Here is an 8,435-nt window from a genome sequence, read left to right as displayed (position 1 = left end):
GTGAGTACGTTGAGTACTCGCAAACTAATACTAATGTAAGTGCTAGACATTCTAGTATGGTTTGCTAAGCTCTAGTTTTATTTGCATAAAGCTAGTTTTAGTTCACAAAGTTTGAGAAAAGCTTATTCAAGTGCTAACTAACTCAGGTGGGAACATTAGTGTCATTCCCACCATTCAAGTGGTGATTTCAATTCAATCCACCACAAGTCATTTCACCATCATCCTTTTCAACATCATTTTCAAAGATATGACATCGGAAACTGTATGGCCTTTCCAACCGTCCGTAACCGTGGACGCGGCTATTCGAATAGGTTTACACTCTGCAGAGGTTGCACACTTGTGCCACAACATTTGATTTCATCCGTCGGGATTTCCCTGAATCATCGTAACACAGTACGCAGATCATCAACCATAACCTTTCACTTACGAATCCTAGTATGAGCACCTCTCCCCATGAGCTTGGCCTCCCAGTGAAGACAGACAGTCAGCCTGGGAACTGCACAGGGCTTGGGCCGGACATTCACCTCATTTCGCATCGTATCATATTGTTTCTTTTGTGGTAGAGGCAGCTTTCGGCATAACCCCGATGACGCTTGTTTAGAGGGAACCCATACTAAGACACATAAACTTCCAGTTAAGCCCTACCCATAATCAGGTATTGTGGGGGTACTTAATAATTGGAAAGGTATCGCATTCAAACCAACATCATTGTTTTATCAAAAATCACCATCTTCTCTTGGTCATATTCACCTTCAAAAATCATTCAATGGAATGCATCTTCATTCCAAGGTTTCAAAAATCCTTCAAATTCACAATGCTCCCATCTAGAGTAGTCAAGTTTTAATTCATTAGCACTAGCTCTAATTCATGAGGGGTGCTAACTTGCTTTGCTTGGAGAAGACTAACTCACTACTCTAGTAACCACTTGTACTTTGACCAAAGTTAACTATAAAAGTAACTCATTTGGAAAACAAGTAAAAACTTGTAAAGTAAAAACTTGGGATAGGCTTATGTAAGGTAAGATAATAAACAGGGTGCCTTGCCCCAAGGGGCTTTGCACTTTGCAGGAATAATAGCTTGCCTTGGTAGTTCTCAAACTGTTCCTCCTCCTCCTCTTGGTAGCAACCTTCTTCTTCGACGTACTCTCCGGTGCTACCGTCTAAATTTGAATACGAGTATAATTACTCACTAATTCAATGGCTATTCCATACATCACATAGAACACACAAACTACTCTATGCACACAAGTAAATAACTAGGGTGCATGGGTTGTGGGGTTTAAATAGAATTCACTTCTTTGCATTTCCTATGTAAATGATAGTTTCCATAGGATTCTTGAGAAATAATTTCCTCTCATTGAAATCTTCTTAAGATTTAATTTCTCAAACAATCATGTATGAACTCATATTGACCTAAGTCCAATGTTCATCATCATAATTTGAGACAATGATTTAAATGAGGTGGATCACCTCTTACAATTTAAATAACACTACCTTTGATTTAAATCTCAAGTAATTCATATAAGAGAGTTTGGGACCAGGGGTCCAAACATCCCATGAATCCATGTGAGACAAGTTTAAATGAAGTAGAAGACTTCACACAATTTAACTTTAATAGTTTTGGACAATATCAACTAGTTAAACTAGCCAAAATATCCATTCATTAAACTATGGCATGATCATACAAAATGACCACACCATTTTATTGCATAAACAATTAGTGTAAGTCAAATGTGAGCTATTAGAGTTGGAATTAACTTAATATCTATTTTGGTTGATTTTTAAGAATTATTTGAATAGGGAAAAGTCCCTGTCTTGTTATTTTTATCATATTATTTCTACAAAGAAACTGACCATGGGGCCAGTGGCATGTTCACTACACCACAACACTAGATTCCCAACTGACGTTGGTCGGTAAAAGTCTAGTATACCAACTAACTGTCGGTCGGTAATGATTTCTTCGGACTGTTGGTCGGAGATAGTGGCCTATACTGCTAGACAGTCGGTCGGAAAAGTTTTATCATTTGGGGTCGAACCATGGGTCGGCAATACTCTCCCATCCCGTCCAACAGTCGGTCGGCAAGCAATACCGACCAACCGTGCGTGGCTAACTGGACCGGCCCAGGCGCGCGAAAAATTGAAAGGCGGAGCGCGAAATGCCTGGCCCAAAAATTTCAGCTGCCGCCCCCTAAATCCAAACCGACACCCCACAGCCACACTTCCTATCTCAGAACAGAACCCTATCCTGCCCCACCCACGCGCCTGCAGTTCGCTCCATCCACCGCGCCGCCGCCGCCGCCGCCGCTCCGCCTAGGCTCCCCTGCCGTCGCGCTGCAGGCAACCTGTCGGCGCCCTCCCATCAGCGGCTATTTTCGTCGGTCAGCCCACGAGCCCCTGCCATTGCGCGACCGTTGACCGCGTGTTCCTCCCGGCTTCCCGGTGCCGGCGCGATTCGTCGGCCTGCTAACGAGCTTCCAAGGGAGGGGCGCTTCGACGGACACCATACGCTGCCCGCAGTTCACTCCTCCGCCACCTTCTCGCTCCTGGTGACGAGGCGTTCCTCCTTGCGGCAGCGCGCTAGGTCGACCTGCTTACGAGCTCCCAATGGATGCGCGCTTTGTTGGGTGTTGGCCTACTCGTGAAGTCCCAACGGTGGCTCCCTGCGACCCCCTGCCCCTGAAACTTCTACCTGCAGGTAAATCTATTTCTCTCTCACATACATGGATCTACATCTTCTCTATTTACCACTATATGTATCTGAATGATGGCACCCTGTAGAGTGTAGTCGGTGGGAAGGATGTTGTCTGTTGGATATAAGCAAAGCAAGGAAGGAGCGGGCCGAGTAAATTGATAAGAAGTGTACAAATATGCATCAAACATTCTGCTTTTCAAAGGTCCACTTCAGTAACTCTTTTTGACTATTGGACCTTTATTAACCACTTCAATATAATAAGCAATTTAATATTCCATCATACAGCACTACATGTCCAATTATTACCAAAATACAAGGAAACATCAGTACACATTCTTCTAAGTTCTAATGTACTTTTATCGATCCTTTCCCAGTAATCTGCACCCACTAGACAATATTATTTATTTATTGTAGTTGACAGTGTAGAACCGACTACATGTTTGAGTAATGAATCTACAATTACATTATTCATTCATTAAAAAAATTCTCCTCGGAGCATTTGTAAAGCTCATAGGTCTTATTGGTAGCTATTTGCCATATAATTAAGAATATAGTTAAGACTTGATGGTCAGTCGTTTTTCACTGGTTGAAGAAGTTCTTGCTCAGTGTTACAAGACAGGTAGAAATAAACTGTTATATGCTTGCATTATCCTAAGTTTATATTTGGCTTACCACATCAATTCTAGAATCGTCTCTCTAGACAACATGGTACTGTTATAAAATTACCTTTATTAGCATCTGATATCTTTCTTGCATACAAATTGAAATTGCCATAACCATCATGCAGCATGGAAAAAAAAAGGAATGATTACGTTAATTCTATTTATGATCCGTTATTCACAGGTCAATTATCTGGATTCACTAAATGCAGAACCTACAAGTATAGGTTGGACAGGTTTTAATCTATTATACTTTAACATTTGCACCGTGCTATGAGTGTCATTGCCAATTATGTCCTTTTTTTACTAACAGGCATAAGATATCATGCAATATATATGCCTTAGTTGATATTTGAGTACCCATTTCTGCTGAAAGGTGCTAAAACAACCTTTTCTTTGCCTTACAGAGCAACAAAGAATATTTTGATCACTGAAGAAGACCTACGATGCAGGCCCAAGATGGAAAGGGTGGCCGTGGGAACTATTCAGCACGCCGATCACGCAATTATAATGGTATATGCTGAGAAGTTACATAATTTTCCAGAAGGTGAGAAATGAATGGCCATGCTGTGCATAATGTCCGCATGTACCAGTAGTAGATTTACAAATTGCTTCTTAGCGTCATGAACATTTATTTTGTTCTAGTTAATATGTGAATGCCGAGAATGCGAGTTTTTGATATTTGAAATGATCTGAATTACTTCAAGTAACACCGTTCCAATTTTAAGCTCCAATACTTGAATATCATAAGGACACCAAATTAGTTTTACTGATACTTTTACTCAACTTGGTGCAGTTTTTAATATTTTTAATGAAAATACACGAGATCATGGATATTTTCTGATTTAGCTAGGCAAAAATTATAAGAGATAATGTATCAAAATTGAATGTTACTCATTAATTTACAAAGCTGAAAATATTGATCCTGATAATGCTGTGTATGAGACATTGCCAGATCCTTACACTACTATACAAGTGAATGTTGCTGATGGAGGTATATTGGTTCTGCTTGTACAAATCTAGATTGATTAGTTGTTAAATCAAGTGGTAGCCATGGCCGTGGGCAACGATGCCATTCGACGGAGTTTTTGTTGGGTGCTCTCTTGCAAGATTTCAGCCGCTTAAATCAAGTATCACCAGAAATTTCTCTGGTTATGTATGTAACCTAAAATTCAGTGTCAAAATGATGGTGTCTAATCATAGACTCGAGCAGTTTGTACTGCTAGCAAATCAGAGTTCTCACTGAAAGAATTGTCTTTTATGTGCACTTATATTCTGAACGACCATGATGCGAGTGTGTTCTCTGTTTGAAAGTAACGTTGTGTACTAGTGCCTAACCTCTTAGTACTATATTGTTTAGTTTGAAAAGTAAACTGTTCATATTCTCCATTGCATGGAAAATTCCTAGTATGCGTGCACTCAAGTAATAGGATCACTAATATTTTCCATGAAGTAGATATTATTTCTCTATCTGTAATTTTATTGAGATTACTTCTATCTCCTGACTACAATACTGCTGCTTTCATTAATGCATTGCTGTTATCCTGATCTTTTCTTCTTTATAGGCAGCTCTGAAATATATGCCTAACCTACATCTTTCTGAAATAATCACTTTCAGATTGGCATGGATTTGCTTCTAAATTCACGGACTGGTCTTGAAGCAAGGTCGATCAAGACACTGTACGAGTGTTACTGTGTCACAAGGTCTATTGGATGGCCATTTAGCTAGGTAATTGCCAACACTGCGTTTTCTCCACAATTTGTACAAGTGATGTGTGACGCTGACTTGTGATAATTTTGCTAGATATGCTGACTTGTGTATAGGTGACGTACAAGCCATAGCATCTTCCTTACCCATCGCAGAGTTATTTCTCTAACTCAGCTATGCAGTGAAGTTATTTCAGTACTGAGATGTTATCATGGTATGTTTAAGCAATAGGAAGATAGATTGAACTGTTTGAACTGTAAACTTTTCACATAGCGAGTTAGCGTCACATGGTAATGCAATGAGCACTAGGCTAATGGTTTGATGGTCGTTGCTTAATTATTTAGATGAGTTTGATCCCCCTTCATCTATAGCTGTGAACAACTCATCATTACCCTAGCTGAAAAATCATTATACTTAGTATCAATTGTGGTTTTCTTTATATATAGTACTACTTCAGGGAAAGGAACCTTCGTCGACCTGAATGGCTGAATAGCATTACTATATCTTTACTGTGGACACCCCCTTCCTAATGTTTATTGAACTGTATATAACATGAGTACGTGAGTTTTTGATATTTGACATGCTCTGAATTGCTTCATGTAGAACGGGTACAGTTCTGGGCTCCATTTCTTGAAATTCTTAATACTGTACTAGTATGGAGAGCTCATGAATTTGAAGTTATCTTTTGCTTATTGAAGTAGTACCTCCGTTCTGAAATATAAGGCTTTTTAGCTTTCTAAAAAGGCTTATGTTTTAAGACCCTTATACATGAAGTTTACAATACAAATGACCTTAATTGTGCAGAGCTATGCTTTATACATTCTTTTTATAATTGCATTGTCTTACGAATGGACTGAGACTTGTTTACCTTCTACAGAAAATATACCAGAGGGGGAGAAACCATGAAACTGGCAGTTCACATCAATTGGATTTTTCGTGTAAAGGAGCAAACTATGAATTGCCAGATACATCCTTTAGCTATCACTTTGTAAACCTCTATGGTGTCTTAGGCACTGGACCATATTGTTTCCTCTATTTTAGTTACCTTTTAGTATATGAGAAGTACTTCTGTACGAGAATTAATTAAAATGTTTGGTTCTGGTTTGATAATCTTCAAGAATATGCGCATTACTGGAAACACTTTTGTATTGTGTTTGATGTTACTGTTATGGAATTTGCGGTTTGATTATGTTTGATGTTACTGTTATGGAATTTGCGGTTTGATTAATACTACATTGATAAATGACTGTCCCAAATATTGGAAGTTAATTAATGTTCCAACGCCATGGGACTGTTTGGTAAAGATAATTGGCATGGGCAAGTGGGCAACAGAAGGTTGGTCGGCAATTTATACACCGACCGACTGTTGGTAGGGAAACAAAATTGGTTGGGGAAAATTGGTCGGTCGGGATAGTATATGTTGGTCGGGAAAGAAATTGTAGAACCAACAAACAGTCGGTCGGCCAAGAGATGTCGGTCGGCAAAGGTCTTTGCCGACTGGACTTTCAGTGACCGACCTTATTGGTCGGTAAAACCCTTTCCCAACCGACGTTCTGTCAGCGAAAGCTGCTTTCCCGACCAACTTATCTGTTGGGGTTCTAATGCTGTGGTGTAGTGGTTGTAGGGAATTTCAGTGGCTTTCTAACAACCTAAAATTCACTAAATTTGGTTTAGCCAAATTGAAATGGTTGAATTTCAAAGTTTGGGCAGTATTGAAATGGATTTGTAAAAATTAAACTGGTTTTGAATTTAACAGGCCGGCGGGAAAACTAGTTGGGCCAAACGATTTGAAAACGGCCCGAGCCAGCCCACCACGGTCCACGGACGCGCGGGCTGACGACAGTGGGGTCCGCCGGCGGCTCATAACGCCCGAATCGGTACGTTTCAAAGTGGGACGTAGGATTAGATCGGGATTGGACGGTGCCAGTGCATCGTCTTCTCCGGCGAGAGGCAGAGAGGTTGGCGGCGAGGGTAGGGGGTCGGAGAGCTCACGGCGGCTCCAGCGAGGGATGGCAGTGTGCTCGGGGAAGGTGTGGACGACGGCGAAACGGTAGTAGCAGTGGCGGAGCTCGAGGTGGCCTGGATCAATGGCGATTTCTCCAGGGCTTCCGCGGCTCCGAGCTTGCGATTGGCCTTGCTCCGGCGACGATCGAGGTGGCTAACGGTGCAAGGCGAAGTGGTGAAGGGTGGGGAGTGAGGTGGTGTGCTCAGTTGCTTCCAGGGAACGCTCTATTTATAGGATTGAGCAAGGGGTGCGGGGCAGTGGCAAGGTCGACCATGGCGCGGCTTCTCCGGCAGCTGGTCGAGCTAGGCGAGGTCATGGCGATGCTCTACGTGTCCAGGCGATGCGTTTGGCGGCGACAGCGCGGTCGGGGGAGGCTCGGTTGGGTCGCATTGCTTCCACGACGGCCGCGGCGCGTACGGGAACAAGTCGTCGTCTCCGGCGCCGGCGGTCACGGGTCTGGGCTGGGCGCGTGTCTGGCGGCGTCGCGGTGTCACTGCGGTGCTCAACGCGTTCACAGGGGGTCCAGGGAGGGCTCGAGGTGGTGGCGCGGCGCGTGTCCAGGGCGCGCTCTCGTGCGACGTCCACGGCATGCAGGGCGAGTTTGGGCGCGCGGTCTCCGGCGTGTGTCGTCGTCGAGCTCGACAACGGCGATGCTAGGGTGGCGTAGGGGTCTCGTTGGCGCATGGTGGCGAGGGGGCCAGGGTAGAGAAGCAATGGAGAGAGGGGGAGGTTGTCGGGTTGGGCGACATGGCCGGCATGGCCATGTCTAGCCTTGCTCCTCCTCTCCCTAGGGTTTCTATGTTGCCATTAAGTGAGAGAGGGGACCAGGGGACCAATTGTTGTAAGTTGGGGTAGGTTAGTTAGGGTAGAATCACTATTTGCAATAGTGTCCAATAGTGTTCAAATTTGGAATTTACAAAATTGTCCAAATTTGAAATAATTCAAAAGGTGAAAGTTTTTGAAAAGTGAGTGTTGGTATTAGTTGTAATTGACCAGAGGTGATTTGAGGTGGTGGTGGAAAAAGTAGAATTCAAGAATTGCAAAAATTGACAAGTGAGAGATTGTTCCACTTGTTAAAATGTTGCAACTTTGGATGAGCATAGCTATTGATCAAAGGTGAATTTGGCAGGGTGATCTTCATCAAAGTTGTTTACCTTGATGTTGACTTTGAAATGGTGCAAAGAGTTAGCAAGAATTGGTTTGGGAAATTGAATTGCAGGGGCTCAAAGTGGTGATCAGACTATAATTGTCAATTTTGACCAATATCACATGTGAGTGGGAATTGTGTTTGAATTTCAATTGAATTGTGAAACTTTGGTTCCAAAAGTTGTAATAAGTGTTTAATAACATTATTCAACTAATGGTGAAGACC

General features: G+C 42.5%; 1 long non-coding RNA gene across 2 annotated transcripts; it reads left to right on the top strand.

Annotated features, from left to right (window-relative positions):
• The first annotated feature begins 2,224 nt into the window (after positions 1–2,224).
• On the top strand, positions 2,225–6,170 carry LOC127332812 (uncharacterized). Of its 2 annotated transcripts, XR_007870719.2 has the most exons (6): positions 2,225–2,694; positions 2,778–2,893; positions 3,758–3,897; positions 4,969–5,079; positions 5,155–5,272; positions 5,936–6,170. It is a non-coding gene; the product is annotated as an uncharacterized lncRNA (long non-coding RNA). The 2 variants fall into 2 exon arrangements; XR_007870720.2 differs by lacking the exon at positions 3,758–3,897.
• The last annotated feature ends 2,265 nt before the right edge of the window (positions 6,171–8,435 follow it).

This window comes from Lolium perenne, chromosome 2, assembly GCF_019359855.2.
Source record: "Lolium perenne isolate Kyuss_39 chromosome 2, Kyuss_2.0, whole genome shotgun sequence".
Taxonomy (NCBI): domain Eukaryota; kingdom Viridiplantae; phylum Streptophyta; class Magnoliopsida; order Poales; family Poaceae; genus Lolium; species Lolium perenne.
This window is presented reverse-complemented; position numbering and strand designations above follow the sequence as displayed.